At 44.3% G+C, this 24,918-nt stretch overlaps 1 protein-coding gene across 1 annotated transcript in view; it reads left to right on the top strand.

Annotated features, from left to right (window-relative positions):
• ec (ubiquitin specific peptidase echinus) overlaps positions 1–24,918 on the top strand; it is a 651,602-nt gene that overhangs the window by 539,315 nt on the left and 87,369 nt on the right. The window lies entirely within an intron of this gene.

Here is a 24,918-nt window from a genome sequence, read left to right as displayed (position 1 = left end):
TCCTGTGTTTTTAGCGGACACAGGGCGGACACCGTTCATGCCCCCCCCATCCCTCCTTCCTCTTCCCTCTCCCCTCTTTCCTCCCACCTTCTCTCTTTTCCTCCCCCCTCTCTTTACTACGATCTCCGCTGATGACTCGTTCCTTCTTTATTTCCAGTTTATTGCTTTCTGATGTTTTTATTGCATTTTCTCCACTTGTTCTATGTCTCGCTTATTCTCTTTTGTCTCCTCCCTTTTCTATCTATGGTTTCCTCGTTTCATCCTCCCTCTTTACTTTCCTCTTTCCTCTTTTCCCACTTCCTCCCATTTTCTCCCTTCTCCTCCCTCACTTTCTTTGTCTCTTCCTCCCCCTTCTCTTTCTTTCACGTTCTTTCCTTTTCCTCTCTTCCCCCTTCACCTCTTCCCTCTCCTCTACCCATTCCTTCCCTTTCCTCACCCTCCTTTCCTCCTCCATCCTCTCCTTCCCCTACCCTGTGAAACCGGTCTGACCCCTGTGACGTCACCCTTTGTCCGCCAAACAGAACGGGCCAAAAGAAAACCCTATCGGTGTCTAACTGTTCCGACAATTTTTTTCTTTGCAGGAAAAAAAAAATCAGACGAATGTGATTAATTTTCTCGTATCAGTTGACTTCTATCCCTTCTCGTATATTTATCTTGACTTTATGTCTCACTAATACCTTGTTGTAAGTCACATATTTTTATTTTTGTACTTGCTCTTCAGACGTTTGTATTCAAGTTACGACAGACTTGTCAAACTGGTGGTTATAGCCATCATTATTTTTTTTTTTTACATTAGGGAGTTCTCGCAAGCTGAATGAGATCGTGTGGTGGCAGCAACAGTAAAACACACACGACCTTATCTGGCTGAGTCTTCTGTCTACTTAATGCTGTATTTTATTTTGCAGTCTTGCCAACTTCAGATACGTTGTATGAGAGACATTCTAACAATGATGGGTTAGATATAGGCTTTATTTACCCCTTTCCGAAAAAAAAAAAAAGGTCTAACAGCAGCGGAAGTAAAATTGAACCTTCGTCATCGGATCGACAAGGCTAATATCAATCAGTGACGCATGACAGGTGTTGCAGTCACGTCACGCATTAGTAACAGTAACAGTCGGTGGTCACTGCAGCAGAGCGGTCAGGGCACAGTGGACGGGTTATGGGGTTACCGTGGCTTTACCGCTTGCAAATGTCTGAACTGTAGTCGGTTGTGTAATTTGTCTTTTTTTGGAGGGTCTAGATCAGGTTAGGTTAGGTTAGGTTAGGGTAGGGTGGGGTAGGATAGGTTGGGGTAAGATAGGTTAGAATGTTAGATGAAGTGAAAAGGTTAGGCTTTGCAAATGATTCACACCTCACCCCATGTACCCTTGCAATGATTCCCTAGAACACACGCTTTACTCCTTGTTCTTCCCCCTTACTCTTTACTCACAGCTACCAACACGCATTACCCACAGTCCCCAGCCCTTGCCCCTTTCCTGCAGTTCTGTCCATACCACGCAGCTTTATACTTGTTGCATCTGCTCACCCATTCCCTGCCCATCCTGACCCCCAGTCCTTTCTCGTACCCACAAACCATATTCATTCTTGCCCTAGCCCCTGGACACAGATGCTTTTCTTTGCACAGGTACTTTCTTTACTAACTTTCGTATCCGCCTTCCCTACCTATACCCCTTGTCTTTAGCTTGTGCCCGACCCTACCTTCACCCTGCTTCATCCCTTACAACCACTACTTTTATCCATGTCCTACCCCTTCCTCCAGTTCATGCGCAGCTCACCCTGCCCCCTACTATTGACCTACGCCCATACCCACCATGCCCACAGATTATATAACCTTTCTAAATATCCATGCCCTAATCTGTCTTCATCCTGCCTCTTCTCCTTACTTACAACCTACACCCATGACCTATCTCACTCTCCCTTTCCCTACTTTTCACCCACAGCTGTTACCCATTACAACACTCCATACCTTTACTTCCCCTCTTCCTACTCTGCACCTCCACCCTCTACCCACCCCTACCCGCATCTTCTACCCACGTTGCCTCTTTGCCTTACATTTCACGTCCTGGATTACCGCCCACGCCCCAGCACACTCCATGTCCCCCGCCCACACCCCCTTCGTCAGCCCCCCGAAGGCCAAGCTGCTGTTTCAGTCGCCCCTCTAGGACTTCCTCACACCCTTTGCCTTCGGGGCCTCTGCCATTTTAGGTGTGCTTGGCGGGTAGTGTGTGTGTGTGTGTGTGTGTGTGTGTGTGTGTGTGTGTGTGTGTGTGTGTGTGTGTGTGTGTGTGGTGTGTGTGTGTGTGTGTGTGTGTGTGTGTGTGTGTGTGTGTGTGTGTGTGTGTGTGTGTGTGTGTGTGTGTGTGTGTGTGTGTGTGTGTGTGTGTGTGTGTGTGTGTGTGTGTGTGTGTGTGTGTGTGTGTGTGTGTGTGTGTGTGTGTGTGTGTGTGTGTGTGTGTGTGTGTGTGTGTGTGTGTGTGTGTGTGTGTGTGTGTGTGTGTGTGTGTGTGTGTGTGTGTGTGTGTGTGTGTGTGTGTGTGTGTGTGTGTGTGTGTGTGTGTGTGTGTGTGTGTGTGTGTGTGTGTGTGTGTGTGTGTGTGTGTGTGTGTGTGTGTGTGTGTGTGTGTGTGTGTGTGTGTGTGTGTGTGTGTGTGTGTGTGTGTGTGTGTGTGTGTGTGTGTGTGTGTGTGTGTGTGTGTGTGTGTGTGTGTGTGTGTGTGTGTGTGTGTGTGTGTGTGTGTGTGTGTGTGTGTGTGTGTGTGTGTGTGTGTGTGTGTGTGTGTGTGTGTGTGTGTGTGTGTGTGTGTGTGTGTGTGTGTGTGTTAGCAACTGTACATCAACATAGCACACCCCGTTTATGTATAACCAAGTAACATCATATTTCTTCCATCACAACATATACGGCAAAAATTTAAAAAAAAAAAATCCACCTACATTTCAACACACCCCAAACAGAAGCGCTTTAAAGAGACGAAGCAGTTTTGTCCCAAGATATGTTTTTTTGACGTGAGAATCATGTGAGGTCAAAGTGTTCAAGGGGGGAAAGCTCAAATTACGGCTATTATACGCCCTCATGTTGGGGAGGGTGGTGGTTGTGCTGGGTTGATAGCGTTGGTGGTGGTTTGTAATGGCTGTGGTAGTAGTAGTAGTAGTAGTAGTAGTGATGGTGATGGTGGTAGTGGTGGTCGTCATCATCTAGGCATTGGTGGTGGTGGTGGTGCTAGTCTTGGTGTTGATGGAGATTGTTGTGTGGTGTTGGTTATGGTAGCTAATGGTTGTTGTGTTGATAAATGTGTTTGTTGTGGTTTGGTGGTGATGGTTGCAGTGATGTCTGTTGGTGATAATGGTGGTGGTGATTATGCCTGTGGTGTGGAGTGTAAGACTAGCAATAACAACTGGGGCACTGGTAGGGACTGCGGCTACTGTAGGTATGTTAAAGGCGACAGTGCCAGTGATGACTGTAGTCTCCTGGTGAGAATGGTGATAGTGGAGCAGGAGATATTGTAATGTCTGTAGCTAATGTAGTGGGTGTATTGTAGTGACTGGTGCGTGGCAAATGAGAATGGCTTTGATATGCCCGTAATTTACACCTATCGACAACGCGAGAGTCGAATGAAGATAGTCTAATTTTAAGTTCTAATTCTTCCCTGCAACAGTCGGAGTTACATCTAAGTTAGTCTTGTACTAACACGGAAAGAGATGCATACTTTGTCCAACAGTCTGACCGGCTTGAAAGTGTGGGAGGAGAAGAGAAGACCGAGAACGAGATGCAGAAATACAGTAGTGTGCGAGAGTATGTAGCGATGGGTGTTTTATCGTGGGAAGAAGGGTCGTTACTTAGCAGGGGAGAAACGTCTGGAGAATCTTTTGTCAAGTCCACCCCTCACAGGATACGGCGTCAGGCAATAGACAGATGGATAGATATAGAGATAGATAGATGGATAAATAGATAAATAGGCTGATAGAGACAGAATGTGGCAACAATGACAGGTGAAGGTGAAAGGAGAGAGAAAAATGGAGACAGATTTGGAGGTGGGAGGAAAGGACAAGGGTTAAGAGTAGGAGAGAAAGGGCAGAGAGGGTGAAGGGATGGCTTGAGGGAAGGGAAAGGAAGGGAAAGGAGTGGGAGGGACGTAGAAGGATGACTCTTATTGCCTCCCAGAACTCATGAATTTATAGGGTAGTTTCACCTCATTTGCAGTCTTGTTTTGTGTGTGTGTGTGTGTGTGTGTGTGTGTGTGTGTGTGTGTGTGTGTGTGTGTGTGTGTGTGTGTGTGTGTGTTTGTTCTAGTCTCATTTCACGCATCATATATTTCTGTCTTTCTTCCCCTCCCTTCCTGTGTCATCCTGTGTCTTCTTCCTCGTCTTTCTCCCATTCTTCAATTCTTCCTCTCACTTTCCTGACTTCTTCCTATACCTCCCTCATTCCTTCCCCTTTCCCTCTCTTTTACTCTTCCTCTTTTCCCCTCCAGTTCTTCCTCTCTCCCATCTCTCCCTGTCTCCTTCCTTTCCCAATCTTCAGTTTTTTTCCCCTCTCCTCCTTCTTTCCTTGTCCTCCCCTCTCCCCAGCCACTCCCTTCACCATCGCCCCTGTCTTCTTCCTCTCTCCTCCCTCCAAAGCTCTTCTTCCTCTCTTCCTTCTCCCCAGCCCTTCTTCCACCCTTGCCTTATCTGCCACGTCACCTTCCTTTATCCCTCTCCTCCCAACACCCAGTACCTTTTGTTTCCTCCCCCTCCCCCCCTTTTCTCTCTCCACACACACCCTTCCGTCCCTGCCACGCCCCTATCACTAAGACAATGTGAGGAGAGGGAGGCAGGGTGGAGGAAAGGTAGAAAAGGAGGAAGAGGAGGAGGAGGAGGAGGCGAGGAAAGTAGAGCGAGTGATGAAGTGACGTAGGAAGGAAAGTCAGAGGAAAAAATGGAGAAAACAGTCGGGAAGAGAAATGAGAGAAGATGGAAATGACGGGATGACTTGAATTACTATTGCTTGTACTACTCTCTTCTTGGTCATTTCTTGCAGCTCATTACCAACCTTTTCTTTCTTCTTTAGCATTCTCCCATCTCTTCTACTTCTCTCTGTCTTTTCCTCCCCACTTCCCTCTTCCCATTTCTTCTCTCCCTCTGTCTCGTCCCTTCCTCACGCCTTCCTTCCCTTCCCCTTCCCTCCCTCCGTCACCACTTCTGTCCCCCCTTTCCCGTGCGTCCATCCGTTCATCCTTTATATCTTTTGTTTTTCTTTAGGGTGGAGGGCTCGGCTAAGGTCTGTATCCATCCATGTGTGTTATCATTGGGACCCCTTCTCCTCTAGCCTCCCGCTCCATCACTCTTCTTCAGTCACTCCTCCTCGCTCACACGTCTTCATATTTTCTTCTTCCACTTTCTTCCTCTCAGTTCTTTTATCTCTCTTTTTCCCCACCTCTTTTTGTTTTTCTTGTTTTTGATTCATCCATGTGTGTTGACATTGGGCTCCCTCCTCCGCTGGCCTCACACATTTACTCTTAGTTAATCTCTCCTCCCTTCTCCCACACCACACTTCATTTTTCATTGTCCCACCTTCATCTACTCGCCTCCCTTCAGTTCTTTACATCCTAGTTCATCGCCTTCTTTCCCTTCTCCTTTATTCATCCATTTGTGTTATCATTGGTGCCCCTCCGCTTCCTAGCCTCCGACTCCCTCACTCTTCTGTAGATACTCTTCGCCTCCCATTCATCATTATTCCATCTCCCTCCTCCAGCTCTCCTAAAGCCCTTCTCACCCTTTTTAATCGGCCTGTTCCTCTTCTCTATTATTCCCATTCATTCACTCCTCTTCACCCCTACTCATCAGGCGCTGCTTTCTTTTGTTTTTCTAGAGCTCGGATCCATTTCTAGTCATCACTCATTTCGAATTCTGTCCCTTTCTTTAACTCTCTATCTCTTTTTCTTCATAATTTCATTTTTTCCATCATTATATTTCATCCTTCTCCACACTCCCATACCATCGTCCTTACCCCGTGTTAGTACCTACATCTTAATCCTATAATACATCTTTTTCCTTCCTCTATTATTTGTTTTGCCTCTCTGGTTCTTTCTTATTTATCCTTATTCACCTCTTTTTTTTCTCTTTCATAAAGCCTAATGTTATTCCCTCCCTCAGCACCGTCCTTAGTCTATCATTTCAAACTTTTATCCCAATCTCTAAGTGTCTGTTTTTCCATATCTTCTCTGTCTCACCTTCTTTTAAAATCTCTACCACTTCTCCAGTTTTTTTTCTCTTGCCAGTCTTCCTCTTTCGCCCCCTCTCCTTGGCCACATTCCCCTCCTGTGTTCATACCTACTTCCCAGATCTCCAAGTGTAAGTGTCTGTGTTTTCTCTTTCCTCCTCAGTCTTCTTATCAGTCTCCCTATCAATCCTACTTCCCCTCATTCTCTCCTCTCACCCTCATTGTCCGTCTCCAGTTATCTGTCATTCCTCCACTCCTGATTTCTAAGTTTTACTGCCACTCGCTTACTCGTTCCCTCCCTCTCCCTCTCCCTGACCATCTTCCTCCCCTGACTTCACGCCTACACCCCAATCCCGTACGCTAAGCTTTCTGATGGCGGTGATAATGGTGGGTGCCGGTGTCAGGTGCGGTGTGAGGCTTGACGCAGGTGTGTGTGTATGTGTGTACGGGGATTTTGCGGTCATGTGGCTGATGAGGGCTGCTGAGGGAAGTGATGGAGATGGTGAGCGATGGGTGAGGCTGCCTGGATTTACGACGGTGATATGTGATGCTGGTGTGGCGAGGGAAGTGATGGAGATAATGGAGAGGGATTGGTGAGGCTATTTGGAGTTACGGTGAACGGTGTAAGATGTGGTGTTCCTGTGGTATGGTGAGGACCTGGCGAGGATGCTTGGGGTTATGGTGAACGGTGATTAGAAGTGATGGTGATGTGGTGAGGGACGTGATCGAGATGGTGAGCGAGGTGATCGAGATGTAGTAAGCTGTGGTGAAGCCTAGATCAGTTGCTTGATGTTTTAGCTAACGAGATGTGATGGGGAAGGAGATGGTGTGAGGATAAGATGAGATTTTGATTAATTTGTGTGTGTGTGTGTGTGTGTGTGTGTGTGTGTGTGTGTGTGTGTGTGTGTGTGTGTGTGTGTGTGTGTGTGTGTGTGTGTGTGATTATAAGTAGTACATTGAGAGGAGCCCGTGGAAAGATGTGTTTGTATATGACAGGATTTAGGACTGGGTTGATTTGGCGTGGAGTGTAATGAAGAAGGGCGGGGTGGGCATAAGACAAGTTTGGGCTGTGGTGAGGGTGTGTTAGGCCATAGAGTAGAAAACACACCCTCCCTCACCATCCATCACCCGGCACCTGTCATCACTCTCTCCACACAATACACTTACACAAACAGGAAAAAAAAAAAAAAAAGGAAAGAGATTTGTGTATATCCAGAGTGTGTATGTTGGATTTCGTAGCTGAGATATTTGATTACGGAATTGATGCATTAAGTTGGGTAAATTTGTGGTTGTTAAAATGAATAGTGAAATAAACTGATTATGGTAGGTAAAATGATATATAGAAGAGTATACCAGATAGCTTGAGAGGTAGGAAGGTTGATAAATGGTTGTATTAATAGAGGAATAAAAGGGTGAATAGATAGAAAGATGGAGATAGATAGAACGACAAGTAGGTAAGTGGATGGAAAGAAAAATTCCTTTGAACCCCAGCTAAGATGTTAGAAAGGTTCGGATGGATAGGCAGACAGGTAGATGGATGGATGACTTGAACAATTAACTACAAATAGACTATAGAAAAATACAAACCAATAATGAAGAGGAAAAAGTCGAGGTAAATATAGCGACAAATATAATCGGATGAATGGACAGACAGACAGACAGACACCTAGAGAAGACGGAGAGACAGTCAGAAAAACACATACACGAAGTTAGACATACCCACAACTAGACAGATATATGGCTGGAAGCCGTAGCTACAGACAGACTATGAGAAAGACTAACTAACCCCAAAAGAAATGGAACCAGAAGCCCGGAGAGAATGCGAAAGTGGAAAAAGTCAATCTATTCACACCTGGCGACACCTGTTTAATTACTGGTGCTAGAAGACAGGTAAGAGAAATGTGTTGTGGTCGCCGTCAAAACACAGGGTTCGATGGAGTGACCAGCGGTGGGGGGAACGACACAGACCCTAGCACTGACCGGTACTAACAAAGAGGGAGAAGTTGGGGGGAAATGGCTGAAGGAGTAGTTAGATGAGAGAGAGAGAGAGAGAGAGAGAGAGAGAGAGAGAGAGAGAGAGAGAGAGATGATAGCGAAAAAAGAGGAAGAAAAGACGTAGATAAAACGAAAAGAAATTAAAAAAAAAAATGATTTGACAGTGAAAGAGACTTATCAATTAACTTTGAAAATAACCAGAGGAGATTATATGAGCCAGGAAGGATAGCCACATGATAATGGAAAAAGTTTATTTGAGTGTAAAATAAAAAATCAGTGTCTTTTACTTTCATGTCTGCCAGTGTAAAAGACTATATTCATTACACTCCAGTCATTATTTACTTGTATTTATATGTTGATTTTTTTTTTTTTTAATTTTCATGCAAGACAAATACAGAAATATGTTCATTTTCTTCTGCTGTAATTTTCTACATGAAGACACAACAGGAAGAAATGCTGTGTTGCTTTTTGAATCACTGTGTAACCTTTTTTTTTTTCTCTCGTGGTTTTTATGCAAGACTGACAAGCAAAACGGACCCGTAACTGATGTGTAACTTTTTATCCATTGTTTGTTTGTGGTCATAATTATAATCTGTGTGCACTTTTTTTCTGTGCACTTTTTTCCCTCGTAATTTTCATTTACCTTTGACAAGGAAATAAAACATACAGCAGATATATAGTTTTTTTTTCATCATCGTCATCATCATCATCATCATCATCATCATCATCATCGTCATCATCATCATCATCATCATCATCATCATCATCATCATCATCATCATCATCATCATCATCATCACTGTTGTCATTATCCAGACTCTCTTTCCCACCTTTTATGTTATCAGTGTTTGCTTGTCTTCCGTAGTTTTCATGCAAGATTGACAAGTAAAACGGCCTTGCAACCGATGTGTAACTCTTTCCGAACCACCTTGTGTTTGCGTTGATATTTTGTGTGTTTGCCTTGCGAGATGGTCAGCGATGCACAGCTGATCAAAGAAACAGCACGTGATGAGCTCGGCGGGAGAGTCAGCCGAATACAAAACACCAAGTAAACAGAGGGAGTCGACGAAGGGGTAGGATACGGCAGAAGGAGCCTTTTGGACAGGTGGGATAAGGTTGAGCGTCCCTCCCCCCAGGTCCTGTGGGTGGGTATGGGAAGTTGGGCCTTATCTACGGGTACTGTAAGGTCGAGCGTCCCCCAGTTTTCTCCTGTTGCCCCCTTGCCCCGCCCTCCTGCCCCATCACACACCTGTCTTCTGCACTCCCACCTGTTGTCGCTGCTCCTTCTGTTGATCTTGTGCTTGCTCGGCCGTACGCGCCTAAACTAAACCCTCCTTTCTTCCATGGGCTCAGAATTTGTGTTGATATTTTACAAGGTTGCATTGAATTAGTTTGTCTTAATCTGTTGCCTTGTGACAGATTTACTTTTGAAAGATAAGCAGAATAAAGGATTGGGTGGCCTAACAAAGGTGGAGATGCTAGACAGGCAGGTGAGTAAAACTGGTGGTGATAAGTGAAAGGTGACAGATGCAAAGTAGGGATGTGAAAGGTGAGGCAGATAGGAGATGCAGGTAACGAGAACCGGTGAGATAGACTGGAGGAAGAAAGGAGTATGGTGGCTAAGAAGTCCGTTCCCTAGGTCCAGTAATCCATCTACTACATATAAACAGCAAAATTATCCTCAGCATCCTTCAAACGCCACAGCTTAATCACTAAATCCCACATTCTTAATTGTAATACTCGTGGGATATGTCAGTCAGATGTGATGTAGGGTATATGTGACGCGTTGGTGGGTCCATATGGGAGAACAGTGAATTGGATGATGTCAATGTCGAATTCATATCCTAAAATTGTTCCCTGCAACACCCAGGATCGGAGCAGCAGTCCAAAACCTCCCCAGTCCAATATCTTGTCCAGTTCACCCTCGGCACCCACTCTTGTGCCTGATAAATGGAAGAGAATTTTTTGATCGAGGAAGACAGGGAAAACTTATGGTGAGGCCGACAGAAGGACCATTTGATGATGTAGACAGAAGCAGACAGGGAAAACTTTTGGTGAGGTAGATAGAAGCTGGCAGGAGGAACTTTGAATGAAGCAAACAGAAACAGACACTAGAAACTTTTGATGAGGTAGACAGAAGCAGACGGTAGAAACATAGTGGGATAGACAGAAGCATGCAGGGAGAGCTTTAGATGAAGCAGAAGGGGGATCAGAAAGGTGCGGTAGACAGAAGAGGAGAACTTAGAGGACAGAGAGCAAAGGGTGGGAGGGGGCGGGCCTCCTAAGGACACGCCTCGGGGGAAGGACAAGGAACAGCCTCAGGTGACGACCCCACACGATCTCCACCATCTGTCACTCTCAGCCCTTCTCACTGCCAGACGCCTCCCTGAAGCTAAATATAATCCTCTGCTGGTGGCAAGAAAGGAAAAAGATAAGAGGTTATTTTACCAAGGGGGTTAAATGAAACCATCGAGTTCCGTCATAACAAGAGGTCTTTCTTAGGCTAAGTAAATATCGTCTAATGGCAGGGGGGAAATGAGGCTATTCTTCTGAAGTGGTGAGTGAAGACTTACTTATACCGAAAGAGTCCGCCTGATGGACGCAAGAATAAAATAAACATGAGGTTGGCTTACTGAATGGGTTATTGGAGACTGTACCTATCGCCTTCACTGCTCGAGCTCTCCCCAAGTCTCCCATGGTGGTAACAAAGATATTTTAGTAGTAGTTTCACCCACTCTTGCTTAATACAGAGGACAAGTTTACAAGTTTACCGACCAGTATGAACGTTGGACGAACTCATAGTAGAGGTCGAGTTAGCGAGATGGTCTTTGACAATAGCCTGAGGTCACATGTTTGCATAGTTTTCCACAATTGTGCCGAGAAAACTATTTGGACTCAGGTTTATGACCCAATTAGCGAGTCATCCTTCGAAATTAGTATCAGACCTCATGTTTGCGTAGTGTTCCATAATTCCTACTTGAAGTGTTTTAGATATTGCGATAATTGTCTGCCTGGGGAGTTAACAAATAGAAGAGATAATGGTTCATTTATACCAAGGATCTTACCAGTATGCATGTTAAACAAGCCTCACATTGTAGCTTACTGGTATTAGAAATCACTTTGTTCTTCGTGTTTATTCACTCTGATATTCCCTCTTGTTTTGATGGGAAGTGAATGGTATCTACATGAGTGAAGACAAAAGTGTAATAAGAGAGTATCCCTTTCGCCACTTAAGCTCAAGAATATTAGTAAATGTGACCTAAGCTTAAGATAGTAAACAAGGCCCCAAGAAAATATAAATGGATGAGCAGGCAGGACAACGAGGAAGGTGGAGGGGAAGGGTAGCAGGTAGCAGTCACATACCACCGACCTTTTACCGACTCACTCACTCACGCACTTACGCAGGCACTCACTCACTCACTCCCTCCCTCAGTCACTCACGCACTGATCGAATTACTAGTTGACATATTCATTCAGTTGTCCACTCAGTCACTTACACACCCACTGGCTTACCCACTCACATATTCATTCATTCACTTACGAACTCACTCACGCACTCACTCATTCATTTTAGTACCCAATTTCCAGAGTCACCCATCTCCCTGTCAGTTATTTACTACAACGCCCCTCACTCCACCCACCACGGAATCCCCACGTCTCTCCTGTCCTTAAAAGTTCCCTCCTTAAAAAAAAAAAAAAAAAGTTAATACAGAAAAGAAGGAATACATTAATTACGGTATGAATTTTTTTTTTTTTTTTTAATACTGATTTATAATACGATTTTTTTTTGTCACTTAATATAAAAAAAATAATGAGAAGACATCGATTATGGCATGATTGTATTTATTTATTTATTTATGTATTTTTGGGGGTGGGGGGAGCTGCAATAGGAGGCATCTTTTATTGTCCCTATATGCTGCTGCAGTATAAGCTAATCCATCTGAAGCTTCTTGATTGGTGCCCCATCCAGCTTTCACTTGATTGATGATTGCAGGAAAGACAGTGCTACAGCTTTTCTGTCTTTCAGTTAACAACGTTGGATGATACTTATCCTTTTGTATAACCGCTAACCTCACTTCATTACCTAGAATAAATATATAATCACATGGTGCAGGAAATAATAAAGAGTTACTGAACAGACTGTGGATAAAGGTTACATTGCTCGAGAAAACTTGTAAATATTTGTGTCTCTTCTCCGTCAAGGTTCATCCAATCACGACTCGCCATTCAGGTATGGGGACGTGATCCAGTTTGGCCAAGATAAAATCTATGGACTACAGTAGGAGGATCGCGCGTGTAGTGTGTATGGAGGAGATAAAAGGTCGGGGTGGGGGAGTTGGGAGAGAGAGGGTACGAAGGGACAAAGAACAGGAATAGATTGCTGGCCACTGGGGTCTGTCTTGAGCGTAAGTAGTGCGTAAGATTACTTGATTATACACATAGTTTTATTTGCAGATTAAGCATTTACGGAAGCATCATGAATAAGATAAAATGTCGTTAATGAGAAGTGTTTAAAATAATGGCCAACAGTAGGAGCGTCGTGCCAGGAGAGTGTATGAAGGTGATGAAGGGCGAGAGGGCGGAGGGGGACAGAGGGCGTGGAGGGACGGGGCACAGGAATAGGTTGTGGCGGAGCAGAACTCCCGATAATGAGCGAGTAGCAGGGTAGTTGAGGACCCCAGACACACTTGACCTCAAAGCGCCCGCCCCACTCCCTTCTTTATTATGGAAATGAGGCCTTGTGCACCGGCCTTTTGTGCTCCCAGTGCCCGCTGTATAGAGCCACGAGAGTATCAGAGTTCCCCCTGTGCGGTCGTATGGGGTAAAGTCACTGGGGGGTTTAAGAGGGGTTAAATACAGTAAATACAAGACAAAGACGGTAAAACAGAATATACTAGAAAGCGGTATGGTGTAGGTTATGGTAGTGACAGGAGTTAAGGAAGAGGGTAGTGGGAAATGAAAGGTACAGACGGTGAAACGGAAGATGGTGGTGGTAGACAGTAGTATAATTTAGGACAGGAGAGTAGAATGGAGTAACAAGGCACAGACGGTGGAAGCAGAGGCTTGTGTAGGTTCTTTTGTGGATGTAACCTACCCACCTCCTCTCTGGTGTGGTCGTAGTATTGTGAGTTAGCTTTTAATTTGGCTGTGTTTGCCTTACGAATTGCCAAGTTCAACCCAACGCTTAAATTAACCTCAGTGTTTGTTGTTTTACGAGGGGGTAACTTCTGTGCTCCCACGTCCATTTTATTGCCTGCTGGTTCCCTCACTATTCTTCTTTGGTACTGGGGATGGGACTGATGATTGTATTGGTAAGAGTGGTACTTAAACTAATCCCAGTGAGGTTACTTGAGCTGATAAGGATACCTTGATCCAAACAGACAGAGTCCTGTTGCCTGGGGTGGCTACTAGAGAAGGCAATGTTTGAATAAGTACTGTAGTTGTCTTATATGTACTTGAATACATAAAAGGCCTTTGTTTATATAAAGAAGTTCTCTGAGGCAGACAGGTGGTGTTTAAAAGAGTGATAATAATTTAGTAGTTGTAATTAAAATGTTCAAATGGAAATAAAAATACGCTTGTCCAGGTACTGTTTCACGAGATGTTTTTTATATATATACTCGAAGGGATGTTTGAAAATAATAATAATAATAATAATAATAATAATGGAGGTGGTATTGGTGGAGGTAGAGTCCTTAGGGTAGCCAGGACCTCACTCCACCATTCTTTATTCTCCGCGGTGACTTAAGGCCCGTAAAGGAAGTTGGCGGAGATGAGGGAGACGGCCAGGTGTGGAAGGGTGAAGTGGTTGTGGGTGGAGATAAATGAGGAAGTCCTTTTATCACTATAGGTACACATAGGCATTATTTTTTATCTTAATATCAGACGATTTTATTCACGAGAGAAAACTTAGATATCAGTGGTTAAGCTAAGGAGGCTTTTCCCCTGACTTTCACCCACCAGTTGCTTTCTCCTCTCCTCCACTACACCTCTCCCCCTCTCTCTCCTTTTCTCTCTTCCTCACATCTATACCTTTCCCACTACCACCACTTACCCTCCATCTTCTCCACCTGCACCACACCTCTTCCTCTCCACCACACCTCTCTTCTCTTACTCTCCATCTTCTCCAAATGCACCACACCTCTTCCTCTCCACCACACCTCTCTTCTCTCCCTTTAGCTCTCCCTATCCCTGTCCCTCCTGGCAGCTTGGTTGGCAGGTGGAGGATGAGGCCAGACAGTGTCGAGTGTGTCATCAGCCAAACAAACACACACTTCACCATTATGTTCTCGAGTGTGAACACTTGCTAGAATACAGGAACCCACAACTATTGTCACTTGAACTACAGGCAAAATATATGTTGGAAAACGATATTGTATCTAAAATACTTGTAAAACATAAAGGATTTGCTCCACCAATGTAACTGTAGATACTAAGAGGAATATAATTTTTAATTTTTTTTTTTCTCTCTCTCTCTCGCTATTTATCCACCTATCTATGTCTAACTATCTGTCCAGCTAACTCTCCCTCCGTTTCAAGACTCCACACCTGTGTTTGTCGTTATCTTTTAGCCTGTCAGTGGGTTCCTCCTCTAAATCTCATAATTGCTTACTGCACCTCACTCATTTCCATCCTTTCTCTCCCCTACTCTCTCTCTCTCTCTCTCTCTCTCTCTCTCTTTCTCCACGCCTTTGTTCTAAATCCCATAATTACTGCCCTGCCGCTCCCTCCTTTCCCTCTGGTGCCATAGGACGTCTCACCTAATTGTTAAAATCTCCTCATGCTGCTGCTAATCCTTCCTTTCTCCCTCTTTCTCTCCTACCCAGTCTCTCTCTCTCTCTCTCTCTCTCTCTCTCTCTCTCTCTCTCTCTCCACGCCTTTGTTCTAAATCCCATAATTACTGCCTTGCCGCTCCCTCCTTTCCCTCTGGTGCCATAGGACTTCTCACCTATTTGTTAAAATCTCCTCATGCTGCCGCTAATCCTTCCTATTCTCTCTCTCTCTCTCTCTCTCTCTCTCTCTCTCTCTCTCTCTCCACACCTTTGTTCTAAATCCCACAATTACTGTCCTGCCGCTCCCCCCTTTCCCTCTGGTGCCTCTGGGCTTCTCACCTACTTGTTAAAATCTCCTCATGCTGCTGCTAATCCTTCCTATTCTCTCTCTCTCTCTCTCTCTCTCTCTCTCTCTCTCTCTCTCTCTCTTTCCACACCTTTGTTCTAAATCCCACAATTACTGTCCTGCCGCTCCCCCCTTTCCCTCTGGTGCCACTGGGCTTCTCACCTACTTGTTAAATCTCACACCGTCGCCCCATTACCTCCTCGTGCTGCTATAATAATCCTTCCTCTTCCCCCTATTAATCCCTCGCTGCTCCCATCTCTCTCCTTCATAAATTCAACTCGTAAATAAAGCTTTCCTATATGTCTGTCACTAGGTATGCTCCATCATGTATACTGAACTAGATATACTATTTCCCATGTAATATAATTATATAGTCAGTGCTACTATTTTTTGTATTGGATATCTATCGCTGCTTGTAATTTAAATGTATATACCAATGCAGCATCAATATATGCTGTATATATTGTAAGTATATATATTACGTAGGCCTATATATACGCATTACCTTTTGTCAATATATCTGTCACACTCCACCACGTATACTAATCTAGACATACTGTCTCTCATGTAACATATATAGTCATTGCAATACTTTGTAATTTAATGTCTGTCGCTAATCATAATTTAAATTTATATACCTATGAAGCATCACTATATGCTGTATGTATTGTGTAAATATATATATTAAGTAGGCCATATATACACATTACCATTTGTCACAAACGCTTATGCCAATATGTCCTTTTTATTTTATAATCTTTGTAATTATGTGTACTATAGTAACATGTAAATTCTAGCCCAAGTTACTCTTACAACTAGCTGGGAGGAATCTCAATGAGATAACTCCTCCTTTATTGGCCACCCATGTAGTCATCATCTACTGACGCTGCCTCCTCACAGGATGAGGAAGGGGTGTCCAATAAACTAGCCCTACGGGGTCAAATTCAATTTCTCCCACATCTCCCACACCCCCTGACTCCTGCGTGTCTGTGGGCTCCCAACACTTATCGGAAGGGGAAATCTGTGGCCGCACTCGAGGAAAAGTGTCAGGTTTCCGAGAGGACCCTGCCTGACTCCTCTCTCGCCTGTTTACACACAACTTGGAGAATTCACATTTTGACGGTTTTGTGTTGACTCTATAATTGGACTTTGGTTTGGGGTTCTTTAATGGTTTAGTGTTGACTCTGAGTTGTGTTTGTTTTATATGTTTAGCTTAAATTTAACGGGTAATTGCTTTGTCGGTTTTTATTATGATTCACGATGGGGTTTATTCGGCAATGTGCTTGTTTGTCTATATTTACTTTTGTGCGTTTGATGAGTGAATTTCAGTTTGTATGGTTTGGAAAATTTGACAGGTGGATGCATAGTCAGAGTTACTTATTCTGTTACTGGTGTAATTCATTGGTTTTTATTATTTGCATCGTGTTCTGTAGTTCTTTCGCTCACCATATGAAGATTAATATATTTTAGCTTTTCCCAACTGCTATCGGTATATTCCTCTGGTCTGGTACTGCTTTTTCTGTAGTGTGTGTGTGTGTGTGTGTGTGTGTGTGTGTGTGTGTGTGTGTGTGTGTGTGTGTGTGTGTGTGTGTGTTTGCTGCTTTTTTTCTCTCTGTTTGCGTGTGTTGAATGTGGGAAGGTGGTGGCTAGGGTTGCGTGAGAGTACGGGAGGGAGAGAGCCATAAGGTACACAAGGCTGGGAACATCACTGAGACAGGTGTGTGTCTGGGGAAAGTGAACTGAGAGACGGAGGTAGAATCTGACCCCTTCAAAATGAGAGATCTTCCTTGAGCTTAGCAAGAAGGAAGTGAAATATGTCATCGTACAAGAGCGAGGAAAATAATTAAGATAGTGACGTGAACGAGGCAGGAAGAGTAGGAAGGAGGATGGGAAATGAAGTTTAAAGAAATGTGATGAATGGAATGAGCATGGAAGACTGGTGATGTGGGAGAGGAATGTGAGATAAGTGAAAGAGGAAGATGTGATGGACACGTAAGAGAGGAAGAGGTGAGAAGGAATTGGAAGGAGAAGTGGTGTGGGAGAGCGTGATGAGTGTGTGAAAAGGGTGAAAGTAGATTGCGTTTGAGAGGAGAGTTAGGATGCCAGAAGGAAATTACCCCTTGTGGGAAAATAGTTTGTGAGATAAGAGTGGTGGATGTGAGGATGTGGGGGATAGGCGTGTGAAAGAAGTGAGAGTAAGACCCGCGTTGCCAGTGAGAGAAATGTTAGTGAGAGTGGGAGCAGTGTTAGCAGGGAGAAGTAATGTGAGAATGTGAGTGTGAGAAGTGTGAGTGAAAGCAGTCATATGGAGAAGAGATAGTGGGAGGAAAGGTGCAAAAAGGTGAGTTTTGTTACCATAGACAGACACCTATAGTGAATGTGTGAGGGCAGTGTTACCAGAGAGAGCAAATGACACAAATGAGAGTGTGAATGAATGTGTTGTTGCCAGCGAGAAAAATGTGAGTGGGGGTGAGAGCTGGTGAAGATGATGGTGTTAATAGGTCAGTCTCCCTCACACCCCCCACTAGACATAACCTCCCTCCAACGCAACTATGCTCATCTTCCGGGTCACACCTTACAGGCTTCTCAGGGGCCCTCGTCTTGGCACTGTTTGTCTTGGCCTCATGGATTTACCTGCATATTTGGCCGCCTCACGAATTATGTGGTTTTCATAGTGTATTTTATATGATTATAAGAAAGTTAAATCAGGGAAAGCCCCAGGAATTGATGGAGTGTGTGGTGAAATGCTGAAGCATGGGGGAGAGATAGTAGTAGAATGGATGTGGAAGATGTGCAGATTGGCCTGGGAGGAAGGTAGAGTCCCGGAGGATTGGAAGTCAGGTATAATTATTCCCTTGTACAAAGGAAAAGGGGAAAAAGAAGTGTGTGGTAATCATAGGGGCATTTGTCTTCTTAGTATAATAGGAAAAGTGTATGGTAGGATACTTATTGACAGAGTTAGAGAAAGAACAGAGAAATTAGTTGGAGAAGAACAGGGAGGCTTTAGGAAGGGAAGAGGCTGTGTAGATCAGATATTCATTCTCAGATCTTTAGTGGAAAAGCTTCTAGAGAAGGGAAAGAAGTTGTATGCGGCGTTCATGGATTTGGAGAAAGCATATGACAGGGTGGATAGACTAGGATTGTGGAAAGTGTTAAGAATATATGGAATAGATGGGAAGTTGTTGAATGCTGTGAAGAGTATGTACGATGGTGCGAAGGCTGCAGTGCGTGTGGATGGTGAACTAAGTGAATTTTTCTCTTTGAAAGTTGGGTTGAAACAGGGATGTGTCATGTCTCCATGGTTGTTCAATCTGTACATGGATGGGGTAATAAAAGAGGTACAAGGTAGGGTAGTGGATGTTGGAGTGGCCCTGGTGAGAGAGGATAGTGTTTGGAAACTCCCTGTACTGTTGTTTGCAGATGATACCGTGTTGTTGAGTGAAGACGAAGGGGAGCTGCAAGGCTTGGTGGAGGAGTTTGAGAGAGTGTGTAAGAAACGGAATCTAAAGGTGAATGTAGGGAAGAGTAAAGTGATGGTGTTTGAGAGCGGTGAAGTCAGTGAATGTACAGCGAGGTTGGATGGTGAGGAATTGGAAAATGTGAGTACGTTTAAGTACTTGGGTAGTGTGATGAGTAAGGATGGAGGTTTGAGGGTGAAGTGCTTGAAAGGGTACAGCAGGGAAGAAAGGTTGCTGGTTCTTTGAAAGCAGTGATAAGAAACAGGGAAGTGAGCATGGAAGTGAAAAAGTTACTACATGACAGTATTGTGATACCAACTCTAACGTACGGAAGTGAAGCTTGGACGTTGTTGGAAGGACACAAGTCAAGAGTGAGAGCCGTGGAAATGAGTTATTTAAGAGGAGCCTGTGGAGTCACATGGAGAGACAGGCTGACGAATGAGGATATAAAGGAGCGTTGTGGTGTTGATGTGGATGTGATAGGAAGCGTTATGAGGAACACACTGAGGTGGTTTGGCCATGTGGAGAGGATGGAGGGTGAAAGACTGACGAAGAGAGTGTATGTGAGTGAGGTGGAGGGGGAAAGAGGGAGGGGGAGGCCGAGGATGAGGTGGAGAGATGGGGTGGAGAGGTATATGAGAGAGGGGTGTGTGAGTTGGGAGCAGGGGAGTGAAATGGCGGGGGACAGGGCGACTTGGAGGCGATTTGTTTGTGGCCACCCCAAACGGGATTGAGGCGTCTGGCAATAGATAGATAGATAGATAGATAGATAGTAAGAAATTGTGTAAGATTGTGGTTCTTGTTGTAATTGTCATTTTCGTGTTTCATATTATTATTATTATTTTTTTATTGGCTTGTAGATACTGATGTGGATAGATCAGTTGCAAAAAGAATGACAAAAGTTCAGATAAATTAGTCTGGTCCTGTCCTGGCTGCTGGTGTCACTGACCGTGTGATAATGGAGTGTGGGGACCCAGCCGGCCACAATCAACTGCAGTCTAGGCCTCCTCCCTCCCTTGCCTCATGCAGGGTCTAGTCTCCGGCCTCCTTCATTCTCCTGAGTCTTCTAGTTCATCCGTGCACGAGATCATCTTATTTATTTATACAGCGAGCACATTACCACTTTCTAGGCCGAGATGCGTGAATGACATGGTGAAACAGCAAATATAAGAAAGCGAGTAGTGTGTGTTGTGGGGGGGGGGGGAGAAGTGAGTAGCAGTAGTGTGTGTGTGGAATGAGTGTGTGACCTGTTATGTGGCGTGGACGTGAGTGTGGTCCGACAGTCATCGCTTCCTGGTTCATATACTGACGTTTTTTGCTGCATTATCAGTTATTTGTTACTGGCTGACGTGAGTGAGAGAGAGAGAGAGAGAGAGAGAGAGAGAGGGAGAATTATTGCATGATCATATTAGGCAGTTTTATGTTTTTATGGTTGTTGGCTGGGTATAAGATTAGTACCTAAATTGTGTTTACTTGCGTTTATTATGTTTTCGTGCCTTCTCAGGTGTGTGTGTGTGTGTGTGTGTGTGTGTGTGTGTGTGTGTGTGTGTGTGTGTGTGTGTGTGTGTGTGTGTGTGTGTGTGTGTGTGTTTCCAGTGTGTTTTTCCCTACCTTTTTTCTTTATAATAGTGACGTGAGGGGAGGTAGGTTATTCCCCTTCTCAGTGCTGCATCATCTTTCTTTTTGGACCCACTCCTGTACCTGTTTTCCCCTTCTCCCTTTCTCCCCCTCTTTCTCCTTTCCACTTCCCCCACCTCTGTTACCTCTTATTTCACCCCTTTCCTCTCCCCCGTTTCTTTCTTTTCCACCCACACCTCCCCCATCACTCTCAGTACCCCTCCATTCAGCACCTGCATCTCCACCTTCATCCCGCCTCGTCCCTCCACCACCTTCCACATCTTCCACCTCCTTCTCCAATCCACCCCCCTTTATATCCCCCTCCACTCCATCCACCTCCTCCTCAACCCCTTTATCTCTCCTTCCACCCCCTCCATCTCTTCCACATCCTGGTTATTCCCCTCTACTTTTCTCCCTCGTATATTTTGGCTGCACTGCTCCATTCCCACAATTTTTTCTCTCATATTTTTTTTCTTCTTCTTCGATGCTCCTTTCATCTGTATCTTTTTCTTCTTTCGCGTGCTTTCCTTCCTTCCTTCCTTCCTTTCCTCCTTCCATCTTTCCTTCCTTCCTTCCTTCCTTTCCTCCTTCCTTCTTTCCTTCCTTTCTTCCTTCCTTCTCTTTTTCTTTTTGTTTTTCTTTCCGGTTTGTACTTTTCATTTCTTGCCTCCCAGTCCCCCATAACCACTAGTCCCCCGCTGGAACCATGCCCCCTCCTCCACCTTGACTTTGAAGCCCGTCCTCATGTGCCTTTAGGGAAGAGAGAGAGAGAGAGAGAGAGAGAGAGAGAGAGTGAGAGAGATGCAAGAACTGGAGAACATTTGCCTGGTGTTGTGTAAAAATGATGACTCTGAGGATTTTTTTTTTTTTTTCATGGTAGAGTCCAGATTTTGTCGTGGAAGAAGAGCGGGATATTTTACACACACACACACACACACACACACACACACACACACACACACACACACACACACACACACACACACACACACACACACACACACACACACACACACACACACACACACACACACACACACACACACACACACACACACACACACACACACACACACACACACACACACTCCAACATCTGCACACCCTCTCCAGCATCTGATGCATTACTGTTTTTTTTTTTTTTTTATTATTATTATTTTACAAAAGCCAAAAGGTTGGTAGCCTGCAAAGTCATCTCATCCAAGGAAGCTGAAGGAAGAAGGACTCACACTTTTGTTCCGTTCGATATACCAAAACAAGCTCTCTACATTCCTGCCATTGTCTTTGATAGATAGAATAGTTACTTTAGCTATAACTTATCATGTAACAAACAGCTTCGAAAGGACCAAAAGCTCCGTTGATGTTTGATTTCCTTTCTACTTCTTTGTACACTGGAAAGACTGGAGGTTATAGGCAGAGGGGTGAGGGGTGAGAGGGAGACTGAAAATGGGGTGAGCTGATGAGACGAAAAGCTTTTACGCCACCCAGTTTAAAACATCTGTGTTTGGTGTGGTAGTAGTGTGGTGGTGATATTACAATTAGTGCAGATTGTGTGGTGGCGGTACAGGTGTTGTGGTATTAGCTAACGGATGTGGTGGTAATGGTGGTAAACAGGCCGTAAGTGTGGTGGTTATGGTAGTAAATAGGCCGTAAGTGTGGTGGTAGTGGTGGTGAATAGGCCGTAAGTGTGATTGTAATGGCGTTGATAATGATAATGACCAGTAATTCTTAGCACTAAGGTGTTGAAAATTGCTGGGGAGGACTGAAGAGTTGTAGTTAGTGTGTGTCCAGCGAATTAGCCAGTATAACAAATAACACCACCCTGCAAAAGACATCGTAATCGACCACCTCACAACACAGCACCGCCACACCAACTTCACGGCAAAATGTCAACACAAGCCACAACTCACTGCCAACACAGAGGCGCCAAGACAAACTGCCAACACCGTGACGACCTGAGACAAAACGCCGTGGAAGTCACCTCGTCACTCCCTAACCACACGCTTGGTCCTCTTTAGTTTACCCTCACACCTCCCATTTTCAGTTCTTTTTCCACTTTTCTCTTTTTTTCAATTCTATTTTTTTTCCTTTGTTCGTTTACTCGTCTTGTTGTCTGTTTTTGAGGCTAAGAACTCTTCTTTTTAATATATGACTTTTTTGTTATAAAAGAAAATATATACTTATCACCCCTATGCAACAAAGAAGTATATAAAATGTTTTCATTGATATATTTCTGTTTTACGAGAAATGTCACAAAAAAGATGAGAATTTCGACAGAGGCAGAAGATTTTTAGTACATCTTTTAGAATGTGTTAGGGATATAAAATTCTGACTGTTGTGGAGGTCATTGCTCTAAGTTTTGATAATATTGGCTTTTGATGGTAGTAGCTGTGCTGGTGGTGAAACTGGTGGAAGTTAGTGGTAGGGGTGAAATAATAGAAATGCTAACTAACGATAGTAGTAGTAGGTGGTAGTTGTGATGGCGGTGTAAATATTAACAGTGGTAGTAATAATAGTAGACATGATAAGTGGAATGGTAGTAGAAATAGTTAGGATATATGTAGTAGAAGGGATAATATTGAAAAGTGTTGTTTATTTATGAAGGTCTATCTATCTATCTATATACCTAGGCTGCTTCCCCCAAGGAAAGGGAGGTAGCCGAGACAGGACGACACACTCTCCATTTACTTATCCATTCAAACACATTCATTCACATCTTAGCCCCAAAGGGGAGAACGGACAGATCCTCACCGCACCACACCGCACAAGGGTCAACGCGCAATGCAATCAGTGACATCCGCAGCAGGGCCCGACAGCAGAACTGGTTTACCCCTGCCACATCATAACATACCCATCCCCTTACCCGCACCTGACCTGACTAGCTGATCAGACCAAATGCGGGAGAATATCCCCTCAGGGCTGCGTCATCACTTATTTATTCACAATTTCTCTCCATTTATTTCTGTCACGCACAGCCACTCTTCCTTGCTCAACAGACATCCCTCTCGCATCCAGCGCTCTCTTCACACTGTCCATCCATCCTATTCGTGGTCTTCCTCTCAGCCTTACACCTCTCACATCAGATCTAGTTATCTTTTTCACCAATCGCTCATTATCCATTCTCTCCATATGCCCAAACCATCGCAACACCCTCTGCTCAACTCTACCAGCCATCTCCTGAACAACTCCAGTTCTCCTTCGCACTTCATCATTTCGCACCCGATCCATACGCGTCACTCCACACATACTCCTCAGACACCTCATCTCCATTACATTCAAACTTTTCCTCTCTGCTACACCCATATTCCATGTTTCAGCCCCATATAATGCAGTCGGTACCACAACACCCTCATACAGCCTTCTCTTTTCATCCATTCTAAGCGAACGACATTTAAACACTTTTTTCATTCCTCCCAGCACCTTTCCTACTTCATTTATTCTAAACTTCACTTCTGCATCTATTCTTCCATCCACAGATATGATAATTAACATGTACTTTTAAAATTGTCAGACACTTATAACCGTACTCTAATAATGGCTAGAGTAATAGTAGTTTTAAATGATAATATCTACATGGTAATACTTATGATACTGGTAGAATAGTAGTAGTTCTTGTGATAGTGGTAGTCAAAGTGGTGGTAGCGGGAGCCCCCCACGACCACCACGCCAGCGTGTGCACTACTCCACAATCCCCGCAACTACCTGAGCGCAAAATTACACACACTTGCGGTTCTTCCTGTGTACGTCTGTGCGTTTTTCTGTGTGGGCTTTCTCGTGGACGTATGGCACCGTTTTTCAGTGTTGCCGTGTGTGTGTGTGTGTGTGTGTGTGTGTGTGTGTGTGTGTGTCTGTGTGTGTGTGTGTGTGTGTGTGTAGTCTGGGGGTGTATGTACGGTATATACTTGTGTGATGTCATTCCTCTTGCAACTTTCCCTCGCCATTGTGTACGTGTCTTTGTCTGTCGCATCCTTGACTCTTTTTCCTCTCTCTCTCTCTCTCTCTCTCTCTCTTTCTCTCTCTCTTCCCTATCTTCTTAGTACAAATAGATTTTCAACATATAAATGTATTAGCCTGTTGTCATCGTTTTCAATATACGCTAATGCCAAAATGAATACATAAGCAAATAGATAAATAAAATTATGAGATGAAGAAAATATATATTTGTAATTTAAAACTGCATCCTCAATGATGCGGCGATAGCCAGCAGGTCATTGAATGGCCAGCGTTCTTCTGCTTCTGGCGGATTTGTTAAAATTAGGCGTTTGGAGAAGAGACGTTGGCCGAAGAGGAAAGCCACAAAGTCCTCGCACGGGCAAGAAGTGGACGCGGCAACTTCAACGCTGTCCATATTGTGTAAGGTCTAAAGAAACCTTGATATAGTGAGCCCTTTGAAGGTAAGGGACCCAGTAAAGTGGGCGGGCGCCAATGACCATCAATCTGTTCGAAGCAAGAGCCTCGCCGCAGGTCCGAGAGCAATTCTACGCTTGTTTTGCACTAGCCTGGTTTCTTGTTGCTCTTAGCTGTGGCATG

This window comes from Coenobita brevimanus, chromosome 54 (assembly GCF_032717465.1).
Source record: "Coenobita brevimanus isolate Jiangsu-jjx chromosome 54, ASM3271746v2, whole genome shotgun sequence".
Taxonomy (NCBI): Eukaryota; Metazoa; Arthropoda; class Malacostraca; order Decapoda; family Coenobitidae; genus Coenobita; species Coenobita brevimanus.
The sequence above is the reverse complement of the archived record's forward strand: the minus strand, read 5'-3'. Positions and strand labels throughout refer to the sequence as shown.